This window comes from Protomyctophum bolini, assembly GCF_963924005.1.
Source record: "Protomyctophum bolini genome assembly, chromosome: 16".
In the NCBI taxonomy this organism is placed as follows: Eukaryota; Metazoa; Chordata; class Actinopteri; order Myctophiformes; family Myctophidae; genus Protomyctophum; species Protomyctophum bolini.
The window spans coordinates 28,341,054-28,355,222 of NC_137877.1; the positions used below are offsets into that span (position 1 = coordinate 28,341,054).

At 40.5% G+C, this 14,169-nt stretch overlaps 1 protein-coding gene across 1 annotated transcript in view; it reads right to left on the reverse strand.

Moving 5' to 3' along the window:
• LOC308331277 (CASP8 and FADD-like apoptosis regulator) overlaps positions 1–14,169 on the reverse strand; it is a 265,394-nt gene that overhangs the window by 246,505 nt on the left and 4,720 nt on the right. The window lies entirely within an intron of this gene.

Genomic DNA, 14,169 nt, shown 5'->3' on the forward strand with positions numbered 1-14,169 from the left:
CACCAACATGTGATTGGTTAGCCGATTTGCTCGTTTACATATGACGTAAGTTTTCCCTTCAATGTCAATGGCATTTTGATGTTTAATTTACGTCATATTTAGCGGAATTATCAGCTCTTATCATCATACATCATCATGCATCATCTCATACTGGCCAATCAGAATGCCTGTTGCCTGTGATTGGTTGGCTGATTTGCTCGTTTAGATATGACGTCAATTTTCCGTTCATTGTCAATGGAAAATCTTGATACGTGTCCCTTAAAAATCACACCCGGGGCGCTCTTATCATCTTTCTATTGCTTCATTGTTAATGGGAATTCAGTCTTTGTGTAGGAATGAAATAAGCAATTTGCTCCTCCACATATGAAGTACATTCTCCATTCATTGTCAATGGTAGGGTTGTCCCGATCCGATCACATGATCCGAAATCGGGGCCGATCACGTCACTTTCAAATGATCGGAATCAGATCGGGAGCAATAAAACGCAATTGAGACATCCCTGGTATCAATATTATATCCATATCATGATGTTAGACTGGATATTGTCTGTGATTTGGGATATTTTACTGTTGTGATATGGCATACTGTAAGTGTTCTATAAAAATATAAATATCGGATCGGGAAACATCGGTATTGGCAGATCTCAATCAAACGATTGGAATCGGATTGGGAGCATAAAAACGGGATCGGGTCATCCCTAGTCAAATTGGCATTTAATATTTGTGTTAGGACAAAAATCTACAGTACACTATAGCTGAATATAGGCGCCTCAATAACTAAGTGGGTAAAGCAGGGCTTGACATTGAGGCACAAGTAAATTTCACAAACGTCACTTGTCTGGAGCACGAGCACATACAAATACATTTTAAATTAACTAACTGTAAGTTGGTTTTGGGGAATACATGTTTGAATATTAGTTGAATATTCTCAGTTTACAAGTTAATAGCCCTATAGAATGTCTGTGATTTAATCTTCCAAATACACAGCCACATATCGTTTCTATGCATGGTTAGCAGACTGACCTCGTCGGCATTTAAACTTGTATCACTGCGTGTGCACTCACCCAATAATAAATGAAGGCTTGGAGTCGTTTTTGGGACTAGTTTCATATTCATTTGAAAGTTCTGGCATAAAATGTATATTTAGTCAAATACGGACGTCATTCTCTCCGGTGAGTGCAGGACTGAACATATCCTTTAGGAAGCACAAATGTATGGGCCACATAAAAATAGGTGGTGTGATCAATTACCACCTGTCAATTGTGTGCCCCATACGTTTGTACTTCCCAATGATATTAAAACACGTTTTCTGCCAGAACTTTCAAATGAATATGAAACTAGAGCACAATATCTGACTCCAAGTCTTAGGAATTAATTACTGGGTGGGTACAAACGCAGTAGTACACACACAGTGCTACAAGTTTAAATGCAGTCATGGTCAGTCTGCTATAACCGTGCGTGGATAGGACCAATCGATTGCTGTGTATTTGGAATACATGAAATGTATGTAAGATCACAGACATTCTAGGGCTATTACCAATATTGGAAAGGTGATTATTCGGAAAGCCAGACAATAATGCCAGACAATATTGTTGGCTGCTAGGAGCGTCACAGAAAAAGTGAAACCAAGAGTCACTTGTCCAACGGACAAGTGACTCTAGGTAAAGGCAAATTCTAGAACAGAGTCAGGTAAGTTGAGAAAATTACACCACTTTACTGTAATGCAGCCTTTAAAGGACAACACTTATGTCATTAGAATATCCTTATCAGAGATGAGATCTCACAATATCAATATTGCACAGTCCTAATTATTGGTAGCTGTTAAGTATATACTGTGTCATTGGCTGCAGAAATAACAATAAATATTGTTCTCTTTTGTTACAGAATAGAGAGAGCTTTGGTGCAGCGTAACATCTTTAACTTCAGGTAAGACTTAATGCCTTGTGTCAAAATGTTGGTCCGTCGTACGACGGTGTCACACTCGGAAAATAGCAGATCTAGACGTTAACGACGCGTTGCAGCTACAACGCCTTGTTTTAAACACCATGGTATGACACTGTCTGTCTTTGTAAAGCAATGACATATTGAATTTGTGACTGGGAGACAGACAGATTTAACAGCTATACAGAGCTGGTTGTGGCACTGCCACAAAAGACCCTCAGATAACAAGATATGATTTGATCTGGATGCAGACAACATTGTTCAGTCAACAAACAGTTTTGGCAATGCTCTAGTCATACTGAATTATACTACATACTAGATACCTTTCATATCTCAGTGATAAGAAAAAGACAGCAACCAATGCTAGAATACTTGCAGGATTTAGAATGATGTGCTAGATAGATAGATAGATAGATAGATAGATAGATAGATAGATAGATAGATAGATAGATAGATAGATAGATAGATAGATAGATAGATAGATAGATAGATAGATAGATAGATAGATAGATAGATAGATAGATAGATAGATCGATAGATAGATGTCAGTCTCTTTTACTTGGCTAGATTGGGGAAGCCATGGTGTGCCATTAAAGTGGTGATATTACACACACAAAAAGATCCTGGGTTAATTTTTACAGAGTTAAATGAACATTCTGGATTTTACTATGTAGGCTATATTTGAATATGGCAGCATGTGTCATTATCCAGCACTGGCTTCTTTTGTTGTTCCTCTACCAGTCTCTTTTGTCACAAGGAAGACAGTTCTTGTGCTGTGCACAAGCATGCACACATGCACTGCACACACGTGTGCATGTGCACACACTCACACAGCCCGTTCCATCTTTGTGATTGAGATCTGAAAGGTGAAGGGGGAAGGGGAGAGCTGCGGTGGCGGCGGGATTATCTCTCTTATTGTAGCAGTGTATTTTGTCTTCGTCAATCCGTCTGTTTTCCTATCCAATTTATCAGCACTCTGTCCTCATAGGAATAGGATTTAATTAGTACATAAGTACATGTGGCTTAGAGTTAAAGGACATCAAGACATTAAGTGAATTATTTACTGGGTGCAGAACAGGATCATTAAGCAGGTTTATTTGAATGAATGAATCTGCCATGCTTTGGTACTGTAGCACAGATGGCTGAGGCTCTATAACAATGAATGTGGTCCATTAAAGATTCACACGAGAGGTGGCATGGCTTAACAGCACAGGTTAGAGTCTCACTGCGTGACTCCAGCGCGGGTGACTAGTCTGCACACAGAGGTTCACACCCAGAGCCAAATCAATTTACTTTCCTTTTATGTGGGAAGGACATGATTCATGGCTTTAAACGTGACCTGGAGGTCTGGTCAGATTCACTCTAGGTCAAAATGCTAAGTTCTTTGTGGAGATAAGTAAATGGACCATACTTTACATTGTGGGTTCATATATTTATTTGATGCTTTATATAATACTTTGCATCAGTAGCACTGTAAAGCACGGACACCAGAGAAAACAGCAATGGGCCATTTTACTTCCCCACAATTCCCATTCTACATGTTCTAAATTCAACACTGAATTAAAATTATGGCATCAATTAAATATTGCAGGGTAGTATGAACTAATATCCGCTTTTGCAATTACAGAGCAACTTTGTCTGTGTGTCTCAGTAGGAATCAGTAGATGTGACTGGGTTTGTGTGTGGCTGAGTGGCTCATTGCTGGCTGAGCTCTGGGCTTTCATAGTGTAGGATCAGACTCTCAGGAGATGTTGCCATGACATCTAGTTGGAATGTTCTGTGTGGCTCTAGCTAATTAACTGCTGAGAAACAAAATGTACATATTATTTATCTTCAAATACATCTTCATATATCTTAGTGTATGTATGTATGTATACTATGTATATGTGTATGTGTATATATATATATATATATATATATATATAAAGTATTTTTCTTCATATATGAAGAAATATAATATGCAATGTGTGTGTGTGTGTGTGTGTGTGTGTGTGTGTGTGTGTGTGTGTGTGTGTGTGTGTGTGTGTGTGTGTGTGTGTGTGTGTGTGTGTGTGTGTGTGTGTGTGTGTGTGTGCGCGTACACTGTACAGTATATGTATTTTTATTATTATTTCATTAATTTATTCATTCATTCATTCCTTGATATAAAATAATTAAAGAAAATGTATATTTCATGTGGACAATGCAGGGACAGAATCTAAATTAGTATGTTGTAGCATCATTCTTTTAGTTTGGCTTCGATCAGAATATAAAGTATTTTCTCAAACGATGATTCCCATAATGGCACTGCTTGCCATGAGTGCGATCACTATGGTAACCAGTTTTAATGTTGGGAACATTCTACCGTAATCACTACTGGGACCTTTGGATCAAATCACTCAAGCCAAGACAGGGTTTCCCACATACCAACACCAGTGCACCACGCATGTTTTACTGTTGCATCTCTACATTAAATGTCAAGTTAACTGTATTGGACTATTATACAGGTGCAACATGTATGTAGACGGTGCGTGTGTGCGTGCTTGCAGTAAATAAAACAATACCGGTACTGTAATTAATGCGTTAATACAAGAATAGATATTAAATATATAGTGAGAAATAGCCTATGTACAAGGCAGCACGTATGTGCGTTGTGAGCTTGTAGATCTGCTATTTTCACTATTTGTGCACAACACCGTGATACGGCTGGCTAAGTATGAAATGCTTATTTGTTTATTCGCAAAACGTATTTGTAGAAAAAATAATCAATAGTTGCAGCCCTGCATAATTTAATGCACAGTAAACCTGAAACAGGTATTTCCACAAGGTATACTATGCATTAAAAGCACTTCCAAAGGGGGTTAATGGGGTCAGAGCAGGCTTTTATTTGACCAGAGAGAGTGATTAAGTGACAGCCTGTGAATCGTAATATTCTAGTCTCAGACTAGACCAGTGGTTTTCAACACTTTTCATATCAAGTTACATTATTTATTTGGCATTTGAGCCACGGACCACCATGCATTTGATGAGATTTGGCCTCTCAGACCAAAGACTTTGAATATTTTGTTGTCGTTGGATAAGATTTTATCTACAATTCCATGCTCTATTGATGTGGTAGGTAGGCTACCATTAGGAGAAATAGCAGGCCTTGATCAAAATAGCAATTATTCTACATTCTCTAATTGTGTAGACTTCTTGTAAATTAAGTAATGCAGATTTTTAACAATAATTTAACTCTTGAGAGAAAATTACACTCTCAAAAGTTAAGGGTCCATTTGGTTACCAACTCTCATCACCTGGAACCCCCTCAAGTACCACTGGTGGTCCCTGGACCACTGTTTGAAAACCACTGGACTAAACAATGAACAAAAAGCCTCAGAGACATGTTGTTTATTTGTTTCATAAAATAATAACCAATATTCCTGACCTATTTACATCTTAATGGCTTTACATCCCAAAATAGTCAATATTAATAATCTGTATAATATATAAAATGCAATACTTTGAAATGTACTGATTTGTGCTATTATGTAACATCCAAACATGTTTAATTGAATTGGTGCTGTAAAGTTGATGTACATGGTTATAGTAAAATTACCTACTGTATATTTGGAGCAATGACAGGATTGGAGCATTTAAAACAATACATAAAACAATACATTTCTTATAAGCAAAATATTCTTGACCATGATTGGGGCCAGAATATGGGATAAAGCAGTTGTCCATACTTTATTGTAATCCTAAACCATAAAAAGATGTCAGAAGAACCACACACCTTTAAAGAGAACTGGATTACATTAGCATAGTTTCGCAACGGCAGTACTGTAATGGTAGTGTACAGCTGCAGAAAATAACTAAATTTGTTCATTTCGACAATCGAGACTGTCGTACTACGTAATGCAAATCAGTTTTAGTGTGCAAACTGAATTACTCACTGATCCCCCCTCCATCATTTTTCTGACAAAGTATCGTGTGTCACTTTGTTGTTTTAACATCAGTGTAATTCTCCTTACAACCATATCTAGGTCTGGCCTACTTGGTGAATGTTCTCAGATAATGGTGCTAATGTTTCGCATATGAAATGTGTCTAGATCTCAACAGATACTGGCTATATATAAATGATAAGTCTTGTCTGCAGAATGTGAATCCCACAGCTTCCCCGGCCTGTATGAGATGAAAGCAAACCCGTCTCAGACTGAGATGCTTTGGCAGCTATGATTCTGCCAGCAAACGGGCTTCTGCGAACTTTCAGGTGGCATGGGAAAATTCAGTCATAAATAAAATATAGAGCTATGAATTATTCAGGCGAGCATTGTGATTGACACGAGGGTGAAAAGTACCTGATTATGCCTCCAGTGTGTGGCTCGAATTACAGCAAATCAAAACAAAGTTGGAATGTGGGGCTGCTATAGTTCTGTGCTTACATACAGTATCTGCTTCAGTGTGTTTTGATCACAGCTTCCATCAACTGTTTTCTTTTCTTAATAGAGAAGCTGAATGAGATAGTGAATGAGATGTGAATTTCCTCACATGCATTAAGACTCAATTCAAACATGTGACTGTATCAAGCAGCACTGGATAAATGTCATCAGAAGTATTTGTAAGCAAATTCCAGTACAAGTATATACCTTAAAATACACATACAATGCACGCAATGGTTATGCCGTTCCTAATATTAGTAATTAGGGGTATCCACTCTCAGGTGCAATAAAACAAACAATGACACCGCATGCAGTCCAGGAAATATATAGTGCACCGCATTAGATGGGTCTCTCTCTAGTTACCCTGTGTGGGTCTGTCCTCTCCTCATTAGATGGGTCTCTCTCTAGTTAACCTGTGTGGGTCTGTCCTCTCCTCATTAGATGGGTCTCTCTCTAGTTAACCTGTGTGGGTCTGTCCTCTCCTCATTAGATGGGTCTCTCTCTAGTTACCCTGTGTGGGTCTGTCCTCTCCCTGCATTAGATGGGTCTCTCTCTAGTTACCCTGTGTGGGTCTGTCCTCTCCCTGCACCCATGTGGTTAATAGGGTAGATGTGTTTCCTCTATTGTTCTGTGAGGAGGAAGAAGAGATCAATGGTTGCCAGTGCAAGGCTATACTCTAGCTGCGGGAGGGAGGCTGCAGTAGGCATCACCAGGCTCCTCCGTGTACTGAGTGCTGAGCAGTGGGCTGGACCCCCCTCCCTCCTTCCACCACCCCCCATTCCCTCCCATCCTCCCTCCCTCCCTTTCATGTGTGTGGAGCAGATCTGTCTGCAGCCTCAGGCAAGAGCAAGTTAACAAATGTACAGAGCGCATGTGAAGCCTCATTTGCATAAAATCTGTAGATGTCGCTACATTTCCTTAAATGGATTCCTTTGTGTTTAATTGTGGAGTGTTTTTTCCCCCCTCGCACATGTGTATTGTGTAATTCTCCCGAAGTTGATTCAAAATTAAAATAATCACATTTGACGATCGTCTATAAATTAGCCATCTTCTATTCATTTCATATGATACTGAGGAGCAAGTCATTTTTGTCCAGCAACACTGGCCAAAAGGTTTGCATGACTAAATTAGCCATTACATTCTGCACCTCAGAAAATGCATTAATTTATGAGTAAGAATATTTAGATTAACATGAGGTATTGCAAAAAACATACCAACTTTACAGTTGATCTCATTGTGGTCAATTCCATTTTCGAACATTAGTAAGGCCTTCTGGTTAACTGTACTCATGTTACCACATTTTGTTCTCATCATTGTTTTCTATTAGGATGCAGAAGTAATCAATAACTGGTTGATTTGAATCATCCTGCCCATCGATTTGTGTTTGGTCGAGGGTGGCACATGTGACCACGCCTTCCCTAGGGACGAGAAGATGCAAATTGTCACATGCATTGTGGTAATCCCGAACATTATGGTGACAATGGTGCACAGAAACACAGGGAGAAAGCATACTCGAAAATTCGCTCCCTGACCTCTCACAATTTCACAAAAGATATCCCTCTGTGGCCCTTTCATGTATAATTTAGGGGTCTGTCTCATCCCTCTCTACAAAACAGTGTCAATGAATATATGAGCAGTGTTTGTGTTCTCTCGGTGGCAGGGATACTCCATTGACATCATATGTAGCTGTATAATCATCCAGGCTGCAGCCTCTCAGGGGGGCCCAGCTGAGACCTAGCCCCCCCCCCCCCCCCCCCCCCCCCCCCCAGTGCCCCCCCCACACACACACACACACTCCTCTTGCTCTACCTTGCTCATTCACTCTTTTCCTCCCTTGTTCACTCTCAAGGTTGCCGTTTATGGCCGAGTGTGTGACACCGGTGATGGATGAGGTTGAGCCCAACCTCAGACTGTTTTGCACGGCCCAGAATCTTCGTGGTTTCAGGGTTTGCCTTTGCTGTGAGATCCCATCACTCAGTTACACTGGAATGCACCCCCATTCGCTCAGACAGACAGTCTGGGTGTATTGGCACCAAACGAGTTATCCCGCTTCAAAAACAACAACAACAACAACAATTATAACAAAGATCCTCAAAGCCATCTGGGCTGTGTAAATGAGTGCTGCATGACTGTTGTAATTTGTGACGAGCCCAGCCATATTGAGTGGCATAGGCATTTTGGCAGAAGCAGACATGGCCCAGATTGTCTTTAGGGAATTCAAGCTATAGTGGTTTCCGAAATCTGTCCTGATTCAGCCCCTCTACTTTTTCTCAATTCGACCCCCACCTGCCCACTTCTTTTCTAGTCCATCCATTTCACAGCTGGGATCGAGGGGTCTAGGGAACGGTTACTGTGGCAGATCCTTGTTTCTTTTAATAGGTCGGCCATATGTCAGAGTTCAAGTCATGACAACCTAATTACAGTGGCTCTTAAAAGGATACAAGTGTAGGGGGTAAATGCACATGAGCTCTTCAAATAAGAAATCCATGTGAAATTCAGAACAAATAAACGTAGATCACCATCACTGGTGCGATGGAGTTTTGTGTAATATATGCCCTCTCTCCTGCTTGTGTTTAGCATTTTTATATAATAGAGCTGCATATGCGATACTCAGTCATAGGAGAAGCATAAAAAGAGTGCAGATCTTTCAGTACAGCAGCTTACATCAAAGGTAAAAAACCAAAACTAAAAGATTATTAACAAACCTGGCAACCTACGCTAGGCTAGTAGTGCCACTAGCATGGCTTATAGAAGTAATATGAATTTAATTAATGGTAGTTAGCTTCTTAGACTCGACCTACGTAGACCAGTTAGGGCCAAATTTCAATTTTACAGAGTACTTAATAACCATGCACCATATACAGTAGAGCCCAGTTTAAAATGTATACATTTATATTAATTGAATTACACATCTTGCAGTGCAAGCAGTGACATTATCCATGCAGGTCCTCTGGTCCTTCTGGTTTATCTGTAGTTGATTAACTCCCATCTTGAGAGCTCAGCAGTGTACAGATCATTATCAATATAAATAACCTCTTTGCTTTTGCATTTCCTGTACATAAATTGCATAGTCACAGTCGGTGGAACCGTGAAAACCTCATATGTCCAAAACTGTTTTTCAGGATCCAAACTCGAAGTAAGCAAAAATAGCCAATCACGTTTTGAGCTTAAAAGTTAAAATATGGAAATACAAGGTTTCTGCCTGACAGCAACAATATTAAGAATTTGAAGGGCCAACATAATATTATGTTGCTTGGGGCCACTAAAGGCCTAGAACCGGCACTGTGTGTGTGTGTGTGTGTGTGTGTGTGTGTGTGTGTGTGTGTGTGTGTGTGTGTGTGTGTGTGTGTGTGTGTGTGCGTGCAAGCAAGCAATCATTGCTATAGAGTGTTGTTTTTAGTAAGAAAAGTAAATACATTTTCCTGTCGGGATACCATGCAATTTTATCCAATCATGTGATAGCCCGGCCTACACTATCAGATGCAGGATAGTGCATAGCAGTGACAGACATTTTGTGGTTCCACAAAAAAAACAGAAGCTTTCCAAAAATATTTATTTATATCAATTATTTTAGCCTATAAAGGGGAGGAGAGGGGATAGGATCAATGGACTTTGACATCAAAGTCCACGCCAATCACAGCACATTTTTTAGCCTAATTATTAGGCTTAGAAAACCCACCGAATCTTCAAAGTTACGTTTTTTGTGGGTGTAAAAAACAATTGATTTTTTAAACAAGGTTTTTTTATATTTTATATTTAGGTTGTAGGCTAAGTACAACAGCTGCTGTCACTGTGTGGGGACTGGGATAATGCCAGCCGATGGTCGGAGGCTCCAAGGAGTAGACAGGTCCACAAACACATTTGAGGCATTTTATTGACCTCCAAAAGTGTCTTTAGACAGTGCAAATAAAGAAAGAACTACTGGCCTGTTCCACACACAGGAAACAAAATTAACACTTAAGAAAATAACAAACTGTTACAGGCTTAAATGCCTCCTGCAATGAGGCCCTGGCTCACAGTTCTAACCTGTTGCTCTTTCACGACTAGCCTTCAGCCTGAACTGTCTCGACCTGCAGCAATCCTGCTTTTATACAGGTGGGGCAAACCATCCCCTAATCAGCAAGTGGCATCAATTGACTCAACCACACGGCCAACTAAGGCCTACGAGTAATCTTCCACACTATCTTTTAGAGGAATATACATTCAACTACATTTCATTTACAAAGCGTAAGACAACATAATACAATGAAAATGTAACATAAAAGGAACAAACACCCCTCCTCCTCCTTGGTACTTGGCACCCTCCAATCTAGAGAGGAGTGCCAGCCATGCAAAGGGGAGACATGCAACCTCAGTGTCAATACAAATATAAACATATTTAAACCTCTTGGAATCATTGTGTGTAATAATAACAATGTCATTTGTACAATATATATAGGGCACGGGCTGCCCTGTGACAGGGACTTTCATAGTTTAAATATGAAAATTACATCCTCATCTATAACTTTAGCTAAATTGGCATATGCTTAATATTTTTTATAAGATGATCGGATCATCCGTGAGTCCGTGACAGTACATTTTGTAAACGTCGGGTTCATGTTGTGCCTATAGTGCCATCGTGCCAAAAGAACAGATCTATAACCTGTTGACACACCATGCCGCAGTGCGTTGATAGCTTGTATGTCTGTTTTTTGGGGAGGTGTGGCACATTATGCGTTGTGAGCTATGGGTTTATCTGGATAACATGAAGGGTGTTAAGAGTACCCCAGGTCCCTCTTACAAACTGCTGTGTACGACATTAGGCTAACAACAGTATGGCTTTCGGGAAACGTTCCTTCTTCCTAGGAGGCCTTTGTGTTTCCCGAAGGCAGTTAAGAAGACATGCAACGCTATACTATTGAGAACCAACTCAAGTATATTGTTTCCCAAAGCCACTGCCAGGTAGCTCGTAACGCTGTGCACTTGAGAACCAGCTGCAACTAATAAGATACTGCGTAAGCTCAGAAGGCTTTCGGGAAACAGGTTTTCTGCTATACGCACACAGTACCTTAGGAGGCTCTTAGCCTATGCAGCTGCTTAAGCTACGTACAACCTGAAATCGCTTTGGGAAACCCGGCCATTGGCTAGTTGTACCTTAATTGGAACATTAGCCAGTGGTGTCGTCAGGACGTAAAAAGTGCGGGGACAATTATTATTATTATTTGTTTAGGGGGGGTCATGACATAGCATGCGCAGCTCACACATACAGGTACAGCCAGCATACAAAGAGCGATGAATTGTTGTGTATTAGCTTGTCTGACACTTTGATAAGACTGAGAGAGCTAGCACGTTGTAGACTAGACTACTAACTACAGCCAGAATGGTCATTGCAGCGAGAGGCAAGCATGGAGCAGCAGTCGGGAAAAACAAATAAACCAGCCATCCCCTAGCCTGGCTAATAAGCCAGACCGAATCAAGCCAGGCTAGCCATCCCCCTCAAGACTCTCTTTTGTTGCACAAGCAGCACTTGTTTAAAAGTTGTAGACAAGTTTCGACAACTTCCTCATTCTCCATGATGCTTGGTTTGTTTTTCCAGCTAAAAAAAAAGAAGAAAAAAAAAGAAAACAAAACAAAACAAATTTCATTATTATTGCTTTTGGAGGAAGTGGGAGAATGTGTGCAAGATTTGAGATGCGGCCAAAGTCAGGCTATGTGTGTTATCATTATGATGTGCTGGGTAGGTACTGTAGGTAGTGGTACACGGTACACAGAAGGCAAAGATGTTCTATTTAATTGGACACAATGTGTAACCATTAACAGGCTACAGTATGACTATTATGTATGCTCCTGCCTGTTATTCATATTATTAACAAATATACCCTTTTCATAGACAGGGTATAGGACAGCCGCAGCTAATTATGTTTATTTATAACTACATCTGACACACACACACACACACACACACACACACACACACACACACACACACACACACACACACACACACACACACACACACACACACACACACACACACACACAGCCTGCAGACAGACACTCTGTGCATTTGATGTGTGTGTGTTTATCCTTGCTTATAACAAGTTGCTCTATGGATAAAGCCTAAATGTCTAAATTGTAAATTATAATTGTAAATTATGATGTCATTCCACAATGTATTATTTATTTATATAATAATATTATTTATAATAGGGTAAACTTAAAGTATCTCAAACGTATGAAGAGTATCAATAACACTGAAAATATCCAGTAGTAGTGGCTGAATATTTTAAAGTTCCCAACTAACTGCAGGAACCAGCTCAGTGGCGTTGTGGTTATGGATTGGGTTGTTTAAAATTGGCTGGGGTCATACCAATAAAGACAGTAAAACGGGGCCCAATGGAGCACCGAAGTCCTGACGTCACTCGCTCATCCCCTGGTTCTGCCTGGTTCACGGAAGTAATTTCTCTATGGAGAATAACATGGGGTCATCTTGAAATTGTTTCATATAAGCATTGTGGTCCAAAAATAAACAAGCTGTCTCTGCGTTATTGTCAGGGAGGTGTCTCTGTATCATTTGCGACAGTCATTCACTCATACTGTAGTGTATATGATACAGTCTGTTTCTAGCGAAATTGTAACTAATTCAGTAGCAGTAACAATATTGTTTTCTCTCAGTCAGTTGATTCTTCATATCCATATGAGTGAAACGGTCGGGATGACATGTTTATTTTTCAAACACAGTTCTTATAATCCCCTATGGGGATTACAATGCAAATAAAAAGTACATGAACCCGTGGATTTGCGCCCTCTACCGATATTGACGTCAGACTTCGGTGCTCGCCTCCCTGCTTGGAATTGAGGATCAAGGGTTGGATTGGGGGTAAATCCCTGCAAATTAGCGTCCTGGCCAGGGGGTGTACTTGACAGTGACAGGAGATAAACTCCTGACCTGTGGGCCTCATGGCTCGGCAATGCTACTTACTTATACTTACTTAATATGTACTACTGAGTGCTGGTGGTGGAAAAGCCTCTTGGTTTTAAGCTGACCTATACAAGGAAGTTCAGGACCTTTATGTTGATTTATTGTCCAGTTGAGCGCGACAATGATATCATAGCTCTTTGAGTCCACAGGCTGTGGCCGCACTAACTCTCAGCAGACCTTCCTGGCACAGGAAGTGTTGGGACCACTGCTGACAAATGTTACTGTGATAGCTATATGACTGATTAACACTAGCTTTTACTGAGATTATGAATATACATGTGCTGAAAATATACCAGTATTTATTTGCATGCCTGTTGACAGACACATGCAATATGTTCTGGGTAATCCCACCTTTTCTCTGCAAAGCCAGCTGATGATGAATCATTGCCAATTTTGCCAACATTTCTGGAATACAAACAATGTATAATATTCCCCTGCTGCATATCTGACAGTTCTTGGAGTTTCTGCTCCCAGTTGGTATATAAGTCATCTTGCTGTTCCTCCTGCAGTTTTATGCCCTCTGCCTATTAATATTCCTGGCTTATTGTGTTGTGCTTGGCATCAGATCTCTCTCTCTCTCTCTCTCTCTCTCTCTCTCTCTCTCTCTCTCTCTCTCTCTCTCTCCTTCCCCTTGCCCCTCTCTACCCTTTCTACTTCCTCATTCTCTCTCTCTCTCTCCCTCTCTCCCCGAGTCCCCCACCTCTTTCTCATCCACCCCCTCCCCTCACTATTCCCTTCTGAATCCATTCCTCTCTGCATCTCTCTCATACACCCCCTTCCCCCACCCTGCATCTCTCATATGCCCTCTATCTATTTCTCCACTGTTCTCATGCTCCCTCACTTTCTCTTTCTGACCCCCCCCCCCCCC